This window comes from Ictidomys tridecemlineatus, chromosome 13 (assembly GCF_052094955.1).
Source record: "Ictidomys tridecemlineatus isolate mIctTri1 chromosome 13, mIctTri1.hap1, whole genome shotgun sequence".
Lineage (NCBI taxonomy): Eukaryota > Metazoa > Chordata > Mammalia > Rodentia > Sciuridae > Ictidomys > Ictidomys tridecemlineatus.
The window spans coordinates 13,753,945-13,772,649 of record NC_135489.1 but is presented as its reverse complement, the minus strand read 5'-3'; positions in this window follow the sequence as shown (position 1 = coordinate 13,772,649).

Genomic DNA, 18,705 nt, shown 5'->3' with positions numbered 1-18,705 from the left:
CCCAGTAGAAGGGCTAAATTTTAAATAAATAAATAAATTGACAGGATGTGGAGTACCTGGGACTATCATATTCTTTTGGTGGAAATAAAAATATAATCCAAGCACTTTGAAATGTAGTTTGGAAATTTCTTTTTTCTTTTTAAAATATATTTTTAGTTGTTGATAGACCTTTACTTTATTTATTTATTTATATGTGGTGCTCTGAATCAAACCCACATGCTAGGCAAGTGCTCTACCACTGAGCCACAACCCCTACCCCTGGAAATTTCTTTTAAAAAAATAAGCATATACCTAATATATATTCCAGCCATTCCATCACTAGGTATTTATCCAAGAGAAAGGGAAATAGATGTTCATGCAAAGAATTATGCATGACTGTTTATAGCAGCTTTACTATGACAACCTCCAAATTGGAAACAACCCAAAAGCCCATTAATATACAGATAAATAATTTATGATTTCATGGTAAGTCAGGCACTGTAAAGGGCTTTGAGATTTCACCTGCTTGCAAGCTGACAAGAATCTTGTTATAGTTTCCTAGACACAGGCAGAAGACACAGGCTTTTGGGTCAGAGACAAAAGAGAGTTCATCACTCACAGCAATAGTGGTAGACAGAATAACGTTATTGTATCATTCTCGGAGCTGCAATCCCACTAGGTGACATAAAGAGAGCCACATGTTGCCTGCACATACAGTGAGTAAATTATAGGAGAAGAAATATTAACATTCAGAAACTCTGATTTTATGTAGGGGCTACTGGCAAAACCACCCATGCTTCCTTCAGGAGAGAGGTATACCCTCCAGGATTTCTAAGGAGAAAACCAGGTCAACATTGTATTAACAACTGTCATCAAATGCGTAAGTTACCTGCATAATAAATGGTCACAAATTTAGAAGCTTAAACAGTACTCATTTATTATCTCACAGCTTCTATAGGTCAGAAATCTGGGCTACATTCTCTATGGGTCCTCTCAGAGCTGAAATCAAGACTTTTGCTGAGCCGCATTCTCATCTAGAGCCGGGGGGGGGGGGTCCTCTTTCAACTTTGTTGGGGGGTTTTGGCAGATTCAGCTTCTATGGCAACAGGGCAGAGTCCTATTATCTTGCCAGTTATCATCTAGAGTTTGCTCTCAGTCTAGAGACTGCCCTGGGCCCTAGTCATGAGGCCCTTTCACAACCTGACAGTTTACTTCTTGAAGGGCAGCAGAAGATTCCCCTTGCAATCAGCTATGACTGAGTCTGAGATAACCTAAGGGAACAAGCATTCTGTCATAATGGCAAGTCCAGATCATCAAGGGCAGGGGATTCCCCAGAGTATTTGCACCATGTTGGTGGCCATCTTAAAGCCTAAATAGAGAGCTATTTAATAGTCATGATTAAGCTTGAATATTTGCTTCACTGATTAGAATTGTTTTAATCAAAGTGAATAAATAGATAAGGAGGATTCAAATTGAAAGTACTAATTCTTTCTGTATTCTCACAGACACTTCTAGTAGAAGCCATCTTTGTTAAGTCACAATTGATATTTAAAGGAATTGGCCAATCAGCAATGGCCCTGAAATGCTACAGAATATTTTGCTAAGCTGACCTGGAAAGTCTAGGTAGTATTGCAGGGAAATAAAACTGGCTGAGCAAGCAGAAACTATGTTAAGCAATCTTAATAATCAATGGGAAAAATGATCAATCTGTGTGACCTTTAGAATTTTTGTCAGAGCATTAAAAACTCTCTAACTTTTGGTTATAAATGTACAGGGAAATACAAAAAACTAGTTAAACTAATTTATTTGGTTCTTTATAACTCATTAACAACAGCATTGCGATATAATTCATATATCATAACAAATGCACAACTCTAATTTTTAGCATAGTCACATTGTAACCATCACCACAACCTAATTTCAAAATATTTCACCCCTGTCCCAGAGTCCCATACCAATTGGCAATCATTTCTCATTCTCCACTCCATACATCCCCAAGTGACCACTCATCTACTTTGTGTCTCTATGGGCTTGCCTGGTAAATCCACACAATCCCTGGTCTTTTTGTGACTGGCTTCTTCCACGTAGTATAATGTTTTCAAGGTTCATTCATGTTGTAGCATGTATCAGTATTTCAGTGCTTTTCATTGCTGGATAAAAATTCCATTGCATGGATATAGCACATCTTACTTTACCATTTGTTAGTCAACAGATATTTGGATTATAGTCACTTTCCTCATTTCTGTGCACAAATTCACCTTCGTTGAGTTTTGCCACCCACATATGGAAGGTCTCTCATAGCTGAGTATGAACAGTCCTACTGGGAGCTCTTTCTCCTCTAGTTCCTTTTATGTTTGAATCAAGTTTCACTTACAGCGTTATCACTTTGGTTTTCTTTCTTTCTTTCTTTGCTGAAATTTCACTGTGTTGATCAATTCCCTCTTTCAATTATTCATTATTGTAAAGTGTACCGTGGTTTTGCCACTGAGAGACAAGATGGCAACACAACTACATACTTAAGTTCTTCATGAAATGAATAACAGCTACATGGTTTCCAATCACTGAGAGACTTTGAAAGAAGTAACATGACAGGTTACTGATCTGATGTGCACCTGCTATTTACACAGTGAAGTATGAACTGAGGATTTGGTAATAAAATTTGTACCTTATGCATACTTAAAGCCAGTATGCCACAGCAGCTGAAATTCTAACCATGCTGTTGTGGGGCTGGTGTTATTTAAAGTGTAGGAACTAAAATCTGTGCGTGCTAAAACTGAGCAATGTGAGGATTGCCTGTATTCTTCTAGAGGGCAGCTAAAATAGTTTTTTTCCCCCTAAGAAACTAGAATACTAAAAATTGATAATTAGAAAGTACTGGAATAAGGGGTATGTTAATTAATTCCTTCCTTTTGGATAGATGTTGAATTTTTAAAACCCTGCAAACAAGTAAATCAGACCTACACTTAAGTTCATGATAGGTGTTATGCATGAAGGTGGCAGGAAGAGAGTGAGGTTCAATGATAACAACAGCAGCCCCAAAGCCATAAGTTCCCTTACAAGGGAGAAAACTTCTAGGTTTCTGTAACTGTTAAGTGACATGGGGAAAGACAAGGCACCATCTTTCTGGGCCCAGTCAGTACCACTCCCATTTCCTTCACCGATCTCACTCTCCATGAATTTCTTTAAGAAGAGGGAACTCCTAAATCTTGGCCTCTCTGGAGCATCTAATACCATTTAGTATAATCTTCTAGAAAATTTTTCCTCCCTGTCCTGAATCTTTTCTTCTTCCTCATCTTTATAGTCCTCGTTGGTCCCTTTTATCACTTTCTTTTTTTTTTTTCTTCTACAATTCTAACCTTAGCTCCTTAAATTTTTAGATGAACGGGGGCTTCTCCCCATTTCTTACTATCTTTATATGCATCTAAAGGAAGAGTATACTAACTCTCATGGTTCAACTCTCACCCTTTAATTTGTCATTAAATATTGATATTGATCTCTTTACCAGACCTTGGCTAAGTGTTGGAAATGCCACAATGAATCAGACATTGTTCTAACTCTTAACAATGCCATGGAAGTGCTGAAAAGGGAAACCTTGACCACTCTTCTGAGTACCTGCTGGGAAAGGCTTTTCCAGAGGAAGAAACATTGATCCAAGTCTATGATGGATGAGCAGGATAGCCACTGAGAATGGACAGTAACAAAATTGCACACAGTAACTATGCCACAGTGTCATCTCTCTATCAAAAGATATAAAAATAGGCCCAGATAAATGGAAACAAGCATCACGTTCATCAAGTTGCCCTGTTCAGATTGTTGGGTTTTTTGCTTATATCCATATTTGCTACATATTGTGGAAGGTGAGGCCATAAGAAGGGCATCATGGTGTGCCTATCCAGCTTAACTTGGACATTTTCGGTCAACATTAGGCTTTGTGAATATTCACATTGATAAATGTAGGTCTAATCCATCTACTATAATTATTGCATAATATTCCATTATATGAATAAATCAGTATACATGCTATGTCCTTACTGAGAGACAGTGACTTTCTTTTTGTTTTTTGATATTTTTCCCAATTACAGAGAAAGGTGTTTCAGGAACAATGAAGGATATATATATATATAAAGACCAGAGGCAAGAGAAGAAAGAAGCTGCCTGGAAAATACAATGAGAGAGGTGAGCTGCACAAGATAAAGCTGGAAACAGGTAGGCACTAACTAGTTCACTAAAGCCTTTCTATGGCACACTGTGGCAATTCCCAGATGTACATATTTTGCCCATAATTTAATACAGGTCTCGATTATGCAAACCTCCATTGGGGATTCCCCCAGGGTTACCTATGGCCAACTCACCTGCAGCATGTCTAAAATAAAACTCTTTCTAAATCTTGCCCTTAAATACCTCTTCTTCCTGGGTTTCTTACCTAAGTCCAGGTACCCATATTCAGTATCTCTTAGTACCCTAAGAGCCACAATCTGTGACTCCTCCATCCCCCTAGTCACTCCATTCAAAAAGCCTGCAAGAAATTTCAAAGATAACTCCCACCAAATACCTCCATCTGAAGTTCAAGTTCCATTTGTCCTTTACCTAATGTATTGCTATCCATGTGTCTGGTCCTAAACTCCTCCAAGATGATGATAAACCTCTCAACAAGAACTTTTCGTATGTGAAATCTCCCCAGTCCCTCTACCTTTTCAGAAGTTGTTGAATTGTCCTCTGGGATACCACATAGTTTGGGACATATGTTTGTTAGGTCACTTATATCATGATAGCCCAGTTACCGGTTTCTGTAGTTCTTTCATTCACTGGAATGTGAGTAGCACATAGTACAAGCTTAGTAAAGGAATGATCAAAACAATCTCACAGAATCCTTCCCTCATAAGAACCTTTTCTAGGTTCCAGAAATGTGAATGCTGAGATTTAAATGTCAGAATCAGATTAATGCTATCGTCCCTTTTCAACAGATAATTTAAAAATTGGTAGGAAGAAAAAAAAAACCCCAAAACTAAAAAAGACCTGAGAAGCCAATTTGAACAAGAACAAATTCTAAAGAGTGGTACACAGTTAAGCCATCTTAGCCCTCCTTGAACATCGAAAACAGGTGAAAAGTTTCAGTATGTATACGATTCTGACAGACTCAACCACCCAAGAACTAACCAGTGGCAAACTATATTGATACTGGCACAAGAACAGAGATAAAAAGTGGCCCACAGGCCCCTCTTTAAAAGCCAAACTTTTTCACTGGAGAGGAATCAACTTTAAAAATATCTTGGGTAACTGTTCTGTAAAGTTTGATGCCTATTATTGTTTCAAAACGTGCTCAATACGCTTTCTTCACATGGGGAATCCTAATAGCCTCACAGCTCTGGGTCTGCTACTGCCGTGGCTGTCAGAAGATATTCCAGAACAAATTTGCTTTGGGGACCTGACAAACACACCGGAATCTGCCAGGGAAGGAGGAAAGAGCAATGTAGAGCCATAAATATTGCAAATGTGCAAATACGAGGGGCTGGTGAAGGAAGGTTCCCCCAAGGGACTTCTGTAAAAATGTACCTTTCTCCCATCCGTGCATAGTACATTCCATCACCATCACTCGCACTCCCTGGCAGCATGGTGGCTGCTGGCACTCTGTCCCACACTCCACAGACGTCTCCTACCTTAGGCTGGCAAAGTCACTTCCAGCTCTCCCCTTGCTCCTAATAATGCTGATGATCCTGATGATGAGGACGGCTGAGAGTTTTCAGGTGCCTCATGCTTTTGTCTAGCCACTCCTCCTGGGGAAGTCTCTCCTTGCCAATTGTGACAACGAAATCTGCAATAGCATCAATACAGCAGAGGAATTCTGCTGGCTTTATTCTCCTGGGCCATTCAGTTGTTCATCCTTCCAAGGTTCCTCTGCAAGGATCAACTGAGTCATCTTGGATAGGCTTAGGCCCTTTAGACCATCTGCTCTAAAAAGAAATAGAAGAAATTAAAACAGGAAGGCTTTAAAAATATTTTAGTTGAAGGGAAGGCTGTTATTTAAGTGGTAATAGCAGGCAAATCATCATCATCATCTTCATCATCATTTTGATAAAACCTCAAGAATTTTCTGCTTAAAATGTTTAGAAGCAAGTTTCTGTTTGAAACTTCTTGTCTATGTTATGATTCTTTTTTTTTTTTTTAAACTAGGGCTTGAACCTAGGGGCAATCATTAAGCTACATTGCCCACCCTGTTTTATTTTTTGAGACAGGGTCTTGCTAAGTTGCTGCAGCTGGCTTTGAACTTGTGGCCCACCTGCTTCAGCCTTCAGAGAACCTGGGATTGCAAGTGTGCACCTCAGTGCCAGGCCTCATGTTATGATTCTAACTAGTCACACTGAAAAGCAATGTGCTCTGAAGGATAACAATGCTGAACAAGGTGCCATTTGGAAAAAGCCCACATTTTCATGTAGATAAAAGTCCCTGAAAAAGAGGGGTTGCTCTTCCTTTGATAGCAGAGCTAATAAGGACAAGCTGTAGGAGTTACTTCCTAACTAAGGAAGTTACCAGCAAAGGTAGGAAGGGCAACATGTACCCATAGAAACACCACCCCAATTCCCCAAAAGCAATTCAACATGATTATCTTTTGGGTCGGGAGATCAGGATCACCACCTCCCCATATGAAGAACAGCACAGACGTTGTAGAGCTATAAAATGGTCACCAGAGTCAAAGGGCACAGAGGGCTCCAGTATCACACAGAAGAAACAAGCCATGGGATTGGGGATATAGACTACTGGTGACTGAGACCCTTCCGTGTGGCTCAGGTGGAGTCCTGGGGAGTCTTACCGGTTTGACTGGGCACAGGGAGAAGAATGGCCTCATTCCCCTCAGGACTTTATACTGCTTTTTTTCCTGCCCCTTTTGGACAAACTGATCCAGAGAACCAACAGGATCTCTCCATTCCCCTTTTCCCCCTTACTTCTTCTGACCTCCACCTGCAAAGTCTGAGTAGAAGGTGATGGGAAGGTCAATGGGAGTGTTTAATCATTTCAGCTTCCCTGATCCAACCTCACAGCTGACGAAAAGGGCCCAGCCAGGATTTCTGAAGGGTCACATGGAAAGAGGACAGAAGGGTCGATGGGTAGATGGATGTATGAAAGGATGTGACACTCCTTCGTGCAGGATTGCTTGACAGCCAGTGGAACTGGTTCAATCTAAAAAAGCTAAATTGAATGCGCAGGGAATGGGGGTTACTACTGGTGATTGCTCCACCCTAAGGTCTATTCAGGAGCCAGCCCAGAATATCAAACTGCCAGTCAGAAAAGCAATAATAAAAGCTGCCAGGTGGGGGCAAGAGGAACGACCAAGAATAGGGGAAGAGAGCAGAACAGAGCTTCTAGCATGACAAGATATTGGTCTTTCACTAAGGAACCTGGCAACAGCAGTCACAAACACACGCAGTTCATTTTGATGCATTCATTGCAATGGGCCAAACTCATAAAGCCAAATACAGACACATACACTTGGCTCTCGATGTCAGTAGCATCCTGGAGGAGCAAGTCTACCAGATGAAAGAAGGCAGCTGTGAGTGAGCCCCTGGCCACACAGGCTCTCAAATACACAGGCCCAGGGGATGGATAACAGGTCCTCACCTCATTATTCTCTTGTCTCAGACTCCACTGAGTTCAGTCAGCCTTGGAAGCCCTGGAATAGCAGCTCCAGCCATCAGACTGACATGAGATAAGATCTTATAAACCAGAATGTCAGTTAGCATTACACAAGACTTGGGGCTTTACAAATGAAATGGCACTCGAAGTCTTCGCCCTGAAATTCAGAGAATGTTCTTATTATGGTGCCAGGCGCTGCTAAGGGATCGTGTGGTAGAATGTCTAAAGTATGCCAAATCCGGATGAAGACTAAGGAGAGTTGTGTGTAGGGCTCCTGGGGGAAAATTCCCTCCTGTATCCTAGATGTGGTCATGGATACCACAGAACTACCTAGAAAACCCTTTTCTAAGTTAGTCCCTGAGGGCAAGGTTTTAAAGGAAAACCATTTTATCATTAGTTTTTGACTTTCTGGTTTCAGATGGATCCAGGTACACACTAAAATTATCAAAGGGAAAAGGAAAGTTTCAGGATATCTTACCATTCCCAGAAAAATATGCCTGGAATGTTCCAGAAAAGTCAAACCATCAGCCATCTTGACATTAAAGAGTAATTAACTCTACCCTCAGGTTTATGTGCAGATCTTTTCGTATCCCTATTTCATGGTGAACTACCGTACTCAAAGCAGTAAGTTGCTTGAGTTAGCCACGAAAGTGCTATGACTTGAAGTATGTATACTGTGGGTTTCCAGGTCTTTATAAAACTTTAACTGCTTAAAAAGAGACAACAAATATTTACTCCCACTGTTTAATGCTGATAAAAGGAAAAGTGAAAAAAATTATTGCTTGCTGTATATACCATTTGGAAAATAGATGGACCATACCTAAAAGGTAAATGTTAAGAATCTGATGGTAGCATGCACCACATCAACTTCACACATGAGGGAAACTTTCAAAGTGCCTTTTCCTAAGTGTGCTGGTTCTACTGGGTTATCTGTACACAGGGGAGAGTCTAGTTCTCACACTGTCTGCTTATGTACTGAGATCACATCTCTAGAAGTAAAATACCGACAAATGCTCTTTTGCACATTATAGGATAGAATGTTTGGGAAAACTATCGATTTAGAATTAAAAAAATTAAAATCTCATTGTTTGCTTAGCTGTGAGTTCTTGGGAAAGCTATTTATAATTTTTCTGTGTTTCAGTTTTCCAATTTGTAAAATGGCTTAATAATATGTATCTCACAGGATTCTAAAGATTAAATAAGTTAGTATTTGTAAAGCAATTATAACCATATCTGGCACATTGTAAGGACTATATAAGTGTTTACTAAATATTTTTAGAGCTATATTAGAAATCCCCCTAAACACTGACAACATATGTTTACAAACACAAAGTATGGCATATTAAAGTTCTTGGTTTCAGGTAACAGATGCAGTCAATTTTTTCAAAGCTAAATACATTTATAATATTGTTTTTCAAAATGTTTAGGATTAAAATGACTTGAGAATAATTGGGAAGGCTTAAAATTGGTTGGGGATCAAGGGAAGCGGGGCAACAGGGGACACAGCCAAGCGGACCCACAGAGAACCTCACTGGAGCCCTGGCCACTGCGATAGCCTTGGATGCCATGGGTAGTATCCAATGCTAAGCTGCCTGGAACAGCAGCATGGAGCCCATCTTCATCTTCTAAGTAGAGGGAGAACTCTGCAACCCCAAAGTGTCTCATAATGGACAGCCACCCAAAACAGGAAAAGGTCTGAATGCAGAGCAATGCAAATAAGATCTCTACAGTATGGCTTGTGTGCACAGAATTCCTTGATTTGTGAGGAGTTAGATTGAAAGGAAAGAAGAGCGAATTTAAAAGGCTGTTTCATGAAATTTAAAGCTATGAATGCCTACATTAAAAAGACAGAGCCTAATGATGCATCTCAAGGTCTTAGAAAAACAAGAACATATCAAACCCCAAATCAGTAGAAGGAAGGAAACAATAAATAGAGACTAAAAGAACAATACAATGGATGAATGAAACAAGGAGTTGGTTCTTTGAAAAGACAGATAAAACTGACAAAACCTTAGCTAAACCAAAGGAAACAGAGGATCCAAATAAATAAACACTAGATCTGAAAAAGGGGAATGTTACAGCAGATACGGTCACTTGGGTGAACCCTCTAGCCTCACTTACTCTTAGTTCACTTGAAAATCACTGGTTTGGGAGGTCTTATAGCTGGGCAAGGCATTGTTAGTCTCCCAATGGCTTTGCTGAAGAGAAGACCTCTGATGTGGGTTATAATGAGAACAGTAGCCTGAGTTACTTTTCAGGGTTGAAGGCAGATTTTGCTGGAAACACTGACCCTTTACATATATACACACATACACACATACATACCACGTCTGTGGGTGACTGGAACGGAATGAGAAGGCTCAGCCTCCCTGCCTTCATATCATGTCTGTCTCCTTTGTTGCCTCAGATCCTACTCAGCTCTGCAGGTGCATATGTTGGTCATTTGACAAATGTTTTGTTCAAAACTATAATATAGGGTTAACTTGACCCAAACTCTGTCTAGTCTCTAAGACCCTACAGGCGACCATGACTGGAAACACCAGTCATGAGAAGAGGTGGTGCCTGAGTTCTTGGAAGATCTTTGCCTATTTCCAGAAAAGAAATGAACGTCCCTTCTCTTCATTAGTCTCTCTTACTCCCTCATTATTCCTACCCTGTGTCTATAACCACTAACCCCCTGGGGTTGAGAAGCTGATTTATGAACAAAGCTGCTTCTTCTCCATTCTTTGACCACTGAATAAAGTCTTTCTTTCTCCCCACACTTATCTCTTGGAAATTAGTTTTTCCATGGGATCAGTGTTTGGACTTTGCGTTGGTAACAATACCACTAAAGTTTATAGGATCATTAGGAAATATTTTGAAAAACTATATACTAATAAATTGGAAAACCTAGAAGAAATGAAAAAATTTCTGGGCACATATGACCTATCAAAATTGAACCAAGAGGATATATATATATATAACACACACACACACACACACACACACACACATACACACACACATATATATATGTACATATATGTGTATATATATATGTAATGAGATTAAAATGATAATAATAAATCCCTCCCCCCCCAAAAAATCCCAGGACTGATGGATTTAGTACTAGTTTTATCAGGCTTTTAAAAAGTTAATGCCAATGTTCGTCAAACTATTCCATAGAAAGGGAGGAAAGCTCCCCAACTCATTCTATGAAGCCAGCATTACTGATACTTAAATGTGGTAAGGACACAGTCAAAGCAGAAAACAACAGATCAATACCCCTGATGAGCACAGATACGAAAATTCTCAATAAAGTACTTTCAAATCAAATTAAATAGCACATTAAAAAAAGGTTATACACCAGATCAACTTGGTTGCATTCCAGGGATGCAAGGATGATTCAACATATATGCGGATCAATAAATATAATACAGCACACAAATAAAATCAAGGATAAAAATCATGTAATCATGGGCTGCGGTTGTGGCTCAGTGGCAGAGCACTTGCTTCGCACATGTGAGGCACTGGGTTTAAGCCTCAGCACCACATGAAAATAAATAAACAAAATAAAGACATTGTGTTCATGTATAACTAAAAAAAAATATTAAAAAAGAAAAAACTTGTATAATCATGCCGGGCGAAGTGGCGCATGCCTGTGATCTCAGCGGCTCAGGAGATTGAGACAGGAGGATCACGAGTTCAAAGCCAGCTTCAGCAACAGCAAGACATTAAGCAACACAGTAAGACCCTGTCTCCAAATAAAATACAAAATAGAGCTGGAGATATGGCTAAGTGGTTGAGTGCCCCTGAGTTCAATTCTCAGTACCAAAAAAATTGTGTAATCACCTCAATGGGTGCATAAAAAGCCTTTGATAAAATTCAACATGACAAAAGGCCTGAATAATTAAGTATAGAAGGCTCATACTGCAATTTAATGTAAGGCTATATATGGCAAATCCATAGCCAACATTATACTAAATGGGGAAAAACTAAAAGCATTTCTTCTAAAATCAGGACCAAGACAAGGGTGTCCATTCTCACCACTCTTATTTAATGCAGTACTTAAAATTTTAGCCAGAGCACTTAGACAAGAGAAAGAAATAAAACAGATATAAGGAATGGGGTTGTGGCTCAGCGGTAGAGCGCTTGCCTAGCATGTGTGAGGCACTGGGTTCGATAAGTACTGCGTAAGAAAATAAATAAATAACATAAAGGCATTATGTTTATCTCAACTAAAATATTATTATTATTATTATTATTATTATTATTATTATTATTATTATTATTATTATTTTGGTACTGGGGATTGAAATTGGGCACTTGACCACTGAGCCACATCCTATTTTGTATTTAGAGACAAAATATTGCTTAGTGCCCTCCATTGCCGAGGCTGGCTTTGAACTCGAGATCCTCCTGTCTCAGCCTCCAGAGCCACTGGGATTACAGGTGTGTGCCACCATGTCTGGCTTCAACTAAAATAAATTTTTTTTAAAAAAGAGATAAAATAGAAAATGAAGAAGTTCAACTATCCCTATTCACAGATGATATGATTCTATATTTAGAAGATCTCAACCCCTCCACCAAAAGACTCTTGGAACTAATGAACACAATCAGCAAAGTAGCATGATATAAAATTAATGTATACAAATCAGTAGCTTTTCTATACACCAATAATGAACTCACTGAGAAAGAAACCAGGAAAGCAATCCCATTCACAATAGCCTAAAAAAAAAAAAAAAAAAAAAGAAGAAGAAGAAATGAAACAAACAAACAACAACAACAATCAGGAATAAACCTAATCAAAGAGGTGAAAGACCTCTATCATGAAAATTACAAAATACCAAAGAAAGAAATTGAAGAACACAGTAAATGATGGAAGGACCTCCCATATTTATGGATTGGAAGAATTGATATTGTTAAAATGGCCTTACTACCAAAAGCAATCTATAGAGTCAACATAATCCCCATTAAAATACTGATGACATTCTTCATAAAACAAACAAACAAAAAATCCTAAGATGCATATGAAGACACAAAAACCTTGAATAGCCAAGCAATTAACACAGAGAATGCTAATGTTGGAAGCATCATAATACCTGGTTTCAAAATATACTGCAGAGCCATAGTAACAAAATAGCATGGTATGGGCATAAAATCAGACATATAGACTAATGGAATAGAATAGAAGCCAGAAATTAACCCATATATCTACAGCTAACTGGTTCTCAACAAAGGGGCCCAAACCATATGACAGAGAAAAGACAGCCTCTTCAACAAACTCTGCTGGATATTCACATGTAAAAGATTTAAACTAGACCCATGTCTCTGACCTTGTGCAAAAATGAACTCAAAATGGATCAAATAACTTAATGTAAGACCTGATACTATGAAACTACTAGAAGAAAATGGAAAATTCTTCAAGATATTGGCCAGGCAACAATATTTTGAATAGGACTCCAATAGCCCCAGAAACAAAAACAAGAATTGGTAAATGGGATTATATGAAATTAAAAGTTCTGCACAGCAAAGACAACAATAGACAAAGTGAAGGGATAATCTACAGACTGGGAGAAGAATCTTTTCCAGGTATTCATGTGGCAGAGGATTAACATCCAGAATATATAAAAACTCAAAAACTTAGTATCAAAAGAACAAACCACCCCACTAATATGGGCAAAATTTCTGAATAGATACTTCTCAAAAAGAGAAGTAAAAATGGCCAATAACATATGAAAAAATGTTCAATATCTTTAGTCATCAGAAAATTGCAAATCAAGACTATATTCACATTTTTACCCCGGTTAGAATGGTTAGAGACAATATAATAATAATATATGCTGGTGAGGATGTGGAGAAAAAGGAACCCTTATACATACATGCAGTTTGTGGGAATGTAAGTTAATACAGTCAGTATGTGGTATGGAGATTCCTCAAAAAACTAAAAATAGAACTGTCATATGATCCAGATATACACTCCTGGATATTTAACTGAGGGAAATGAAGTCAGCCTAAAAGAGGTACCTGGGTACCCAAGTTTATTGAAGCACTATTCATAATAGCCAAGATACAGGATCAGCCTAGATGCCTATCAACTGAGGAACAGATAAAGAAAATGTAGCATATACACACAATAGAAGATCATTTAGCCATAAAGAATAATGGAAAATGAATTGAACTGGGGATTATATTAAGTGAAATTAGCAAGGCACAGAAAGACAGCTATCGCACATTTTTTCTCGTATGTGGAAACTGGGGGTGGAGGGGAGACATAAAAGTAGAAGAATGTTTAGGGAAGGGGAAGGGAGTATGGCCCAGGGCTGGCAAGAGAAGGTAGAAGGGAGTTTAGATATGATTAAAGCATGGTGTGTGTATGTGTGGAAATGTCACAGTGAAACCCATTAATTTATATAATTGATATGCATTAAAAATGATACTAAAAATAAATTTAAAAATGCAAAGCTGTCTCATACTAACCTGCTTGAAATCAGCAGCTGATCCACTTCTCAGCTGTTTGACATGGATGGGTTACCCTGAGTCTGTTTCCTCTTCTACTAACTGTGAGTAAATAAAGGTTAGATTAACTAATTCTTCTAAAGTAGTTAGCAAAGTGCCTGACATGCGGTAAGGGCTCATTAAGTATGAACTCCTGTAAATGTTTGATCAATGGAATTAAATCCTTTACTTCTGAATATAAATTGTGTTCTAAAAATTCGTCAGATTGATTCCTGACTTTTCTCAGTTGTTTGCAAATGTTTCTTTGTGGGACTATGCTTTTTTGAAGTCTATCCTCAAGGCTTTAGTGGCCATTCTTCTTAGCACACTGGTTTTCCTGAGCTTTCTCTGTCTCTAAACATTTATTTCATGCATCCCTGACAGGGCAGATACCATATGTTGCCTTGGCTTAATAACTTTAATCTATGCACAAACTTTGAGTCTGCAAGGCCACCAAGCAACTGATATTCTTACTTGGTTATAAAGCTTGCACACAAATAACTCAATGCATTTAATGTTTTAATCTAATTTGTGATAAGCAAAATGAGACCAAAAAAAGTGCCACGGGGCTGGCGATGTCACTACTGTTTTTCAGATAAGTCAGTTCAGACTCAGAGAAGCTTGCCTGAGGTCACACGCTAATAAGAGGCAGAGCCCTCTGTGTGATCCAAGAGTGTATACATAACGCTTATAACCAAGGGACACAGAGTTCTGTCTCCCAGTTCAGATGAGTTTCTTCAGAGCACGAATCAGGTGGAATATGTCTGTATGTATCCTTATCATATGGAAAATCTTGGATGAGGTAGGGGTCTAGGTTTGGGAACTAAAATGAAATGCAGATAGCAAACATTTTAAACCCACACAACCTGCTGGTGAACAGCTAGAAGCCAAGGTGGTCTTGCTTTGTTTTTGTTGTTTTATTTTCTGAATTTAATAAATTTTGTCTGCATGAGCAAAGTGTTATTTTGAAGTTTTATACTTAAACTATTCGATTGTCTTAACTAACCAGTCAATTCAGTTAACATATAATCCATAAATTGTAGAAGAAAAATCAATCTGAGTTTGATAGTTAGGTAACATATTTAATAGGACTGTATATTGTGTTATATATCATGTGTAAATATATAATCTGAAAAGAAAATGCACCCCAATGATAAGTAATTAGAAAATCAACTGATTTTTGTGTAGTTTTCTGAAGTTCAACTAAGACCTTGAACCAATGTTTTCATTCCAACTACAAGAAACATTGTCATAATGTTAAATTCCCACATTGATGCATTTCTCTTGGGACCAGAGAGTTCAATCACATTTATTCATAGAAAGGCTAAATTAAAAAAATTGATTCTTAATAAGTTATGTGCTTATATTTCTAATTTCAAAACACGTTTCAGGAACATAAGGATCACAGAATTTAGGGTGCTTAAAGAGGTTTTGTGTTTCTCATGTATCAGGAAGCTGGAGAGGGGCTGTCCTGGGCTAAGATGTCGAGTGGCTGAGGGTTCTATCATGGAAGCCAGTCATCTTCCATCTACTAGCTAAGCCTTTCTTTTCAGGTATCTTAATTTTTCGTGTTGCAATGTTGTAATAATCCTAGTGATTTGAGAGGCTGAGGCAGGAGGATGGCAAGTTCAAGGCCAGCCTCAGCAACTTAGTATCTCAAAAAATAAAAAGGACTGGGGATGTAACTCATTGGTAAAGTGCCCTCTGGTACAATCCTCCCCCGCCAAAGTGGAAAGGTCAAAAGGCAACAGGCAAAAGGGGGCACACCAGCGGAGTTAGAGCTTTCTAGAAGTTCCACCCAAAGACTTCTGTATCTGTTTACATCTCACTGGCCAAAGTTACATTGAGTTGCATTGGCAATCCTCGTCGTAATGAAGTATGGGTTTTTTTAAAAAAAAAATTGTGCATTTTTCTGCTATAAACAAAGTCCGTGTTCTGATTATACAAGAAGGTGAGAATGGATGTTGGGTAGAAAACCAGCAATGCTTGCCACAACTAAAGTAAAAGTGTGAGTCTGAAGAACTGGTGTATTCTTTTTCCATCCTCTGGACATCTCAGTATTTGATCTTCTTACATGAGATATGGTTATGGAGGAAGGAAACTCTGGAGAGATTCTAAACTTGGACCCCGAAGCTGTCCACAGGTTTAGTTTCTCAATGACTATATTGTTCTTTTCGCCTCTATCAACTGCTAGTTAGAACCTTGGCAATTCAGGCAGAGCACATTACTACCACATGACCTTAAAAAATCCTCACTTTAGTTATAATGTTAACCCTTCACTAGGAGCGCTTTTTGCCCATGTCTGACCATTTGTTTAGCATTTGCTTAGGATTATACTGTGGGTCTTTGAGGTAGGACATAGGAGGAACTTGAGCACAAGGGTCTGGCACAGAGGGAGCGCTCAGTAAATGGTATACACAAGCATAATTATTATCTCCTCAATCACTGCAAGCTCTTCAAGGGCAGGGCTGATGTCTTATATTTTGTAGCCCCACTCTGCCTGGTAAGGAGAAGATACTGAAATATTTGCTGATTAATGCAATGGGTTATTTTAATTCATGTCACTGACTTGCAGATTAAGGCAACTACTGTCACTGTGGTGTAATTCCACTCATTCGAACTGAATGAAGGCTCAATGTATTCAGGCTTTAAAATTGCCACCCTGTGTGGACCATTTTTCTGGCAACCCAGGATGCAGTTGTATATCCTTAAAGGAGTCCACAGGTGTGGTGGTTAAAAGTCTGAGCTTTAGAGTTAGAATGAATTAGGTCTGGGGTGACTAGATAGTTGGGGAGTTCCAGGAAATTCACATAACCTCTTTGAACACATTTCTTTTACGAAATATGAGGCTAATACCTACTGTGCTCTGCACTGGATAGGCCACAGCCAGGACTGCCCCAGAAAGCCCCTAGGTATACATGGGTGGGATAGTCTTGAATCCCATAGTGCAGCTGCAGCAGGATGTTGAGGCCTGGTTGGGCTAGCTCTCCTGAGCAGGGTGACTACCTCTTTTGGTGACCTATGGGAATGCTGCCATAGCTGGGAGCATGGGTGAGACCACACTTGGCTCCTCTACTTGGGTTCCCAAGAATCCCCCTTTTAGGGGGAATCTAGGCAAGCCTGAGACCTGTGGAGGTCAAAACCACCTATTCCCGCCCCACCTTTAGTATTTTTCCGGGTGTTACCGTAGATTAACTTGGATTGTCAACTTGATTGGGTTGAGATGCCAAGGATTAAGAGGATTACGGACATGTTAGTGAGGGCGTGTCTAGGAATGATCGGCATGTGGGATAGCCAACTGAAATGGAGATCCTCCTAAGCATGGGCAGCACTGACCAATGGGATGACCACTTGGAAGGACTAAAAACTGCCAAGGATGAAGCAGCAGCAGCAGATGCCTATTCCTTGAGGATATCAGTCTCGCTTCTTCACTTTCCCGAAGCATACTCTGACAGTGATTCTCCAGAAGGCTTAGGTCTTAGACTAGGGTAGCACTGTGATCCCTCTTGTTCTGGGGCTTCAGCCTCTTGGTCTGTGCAGCTACTACTGGTTCTTCTAGCTCACCAGCCTGAAGATGGCCATTGTGGCTATCCAGCTTCTGGTTGCATAAGCCAACCTAATAAGTCCCCCTTTTTATAATTATACTTCCTGTTGATTCCGTTCCTCTAGAGAACCCTGTTTTTACTAAAGTAAAAAGAGAAGTGAGCCAAATCCCAGACATTCTCCAGAGTATGGAATACAGATCAAGTTCCCTGAAGGAGTCACAATGGTTCTGTTAAATGAAGTAATTAATGTAAAGCAGTTGTCAAAACATTTGGCATGTGGTAAGCTCTCTGCTGATTATTTATGCTTGTGTTTGCTCAATAGGACTGAGAGAATTTTTTGTTTTGAAGGAATGTGAAAGATCTCTTCACATTTCCTGAAGGTGGAGGATATCTACAACTAAGCAAAGATGCATTAGACAAATTGTAATTTTATTTTTGTGGCTTCAAACTTTAAGATTTTAAATTACTATTTTCAATACATACAGCTGCACCAATTTGCAGTCCCACCAGCAATGCATGAGTGTGCCTTTCCCCCAACATTCTCGCCAACACTTACTGTTGTTTGTATTCTAAATAGCTGCCATTCTGACTGGAGTGAGATGAAGTCTTAGAGTAGTATGGATAAAGAAAATGTGGTACAAGAGTACCCTTTTCCCCACATCCTCTCCAGCACTTGTTGTTGTTTGACTTCATAATGGCTGCCAATCTTACTGGAGTGAGATGGTATCTTAGGGTAGTTTTGATTTGCATTTCTCTGACTGCTAGAGATGGTGAGCATTTTTTCATGTATTTGTTGATTGACTGTATTTCCTACTCTTGTACATTGCTGGTGGGACTGCAAATTGCTTCAGCCAATTTGGAAAGCAGTATGGAGATTCCTGGGAAAGCTGGGAATGGAACCACCATTTGACCCAGTTATTGCCCTTCTCAGACTATTCCCTGAAGACCTTAAAAGAGCGTACTACAGGGATACTGCCACATCGATGTTCACAGCAGCACAATTCACAATAGCTAGAGTGTGGAACCAACCCAGATGCCCTTCAATGGATGAAAAAAATGTGGCATTTATACACCA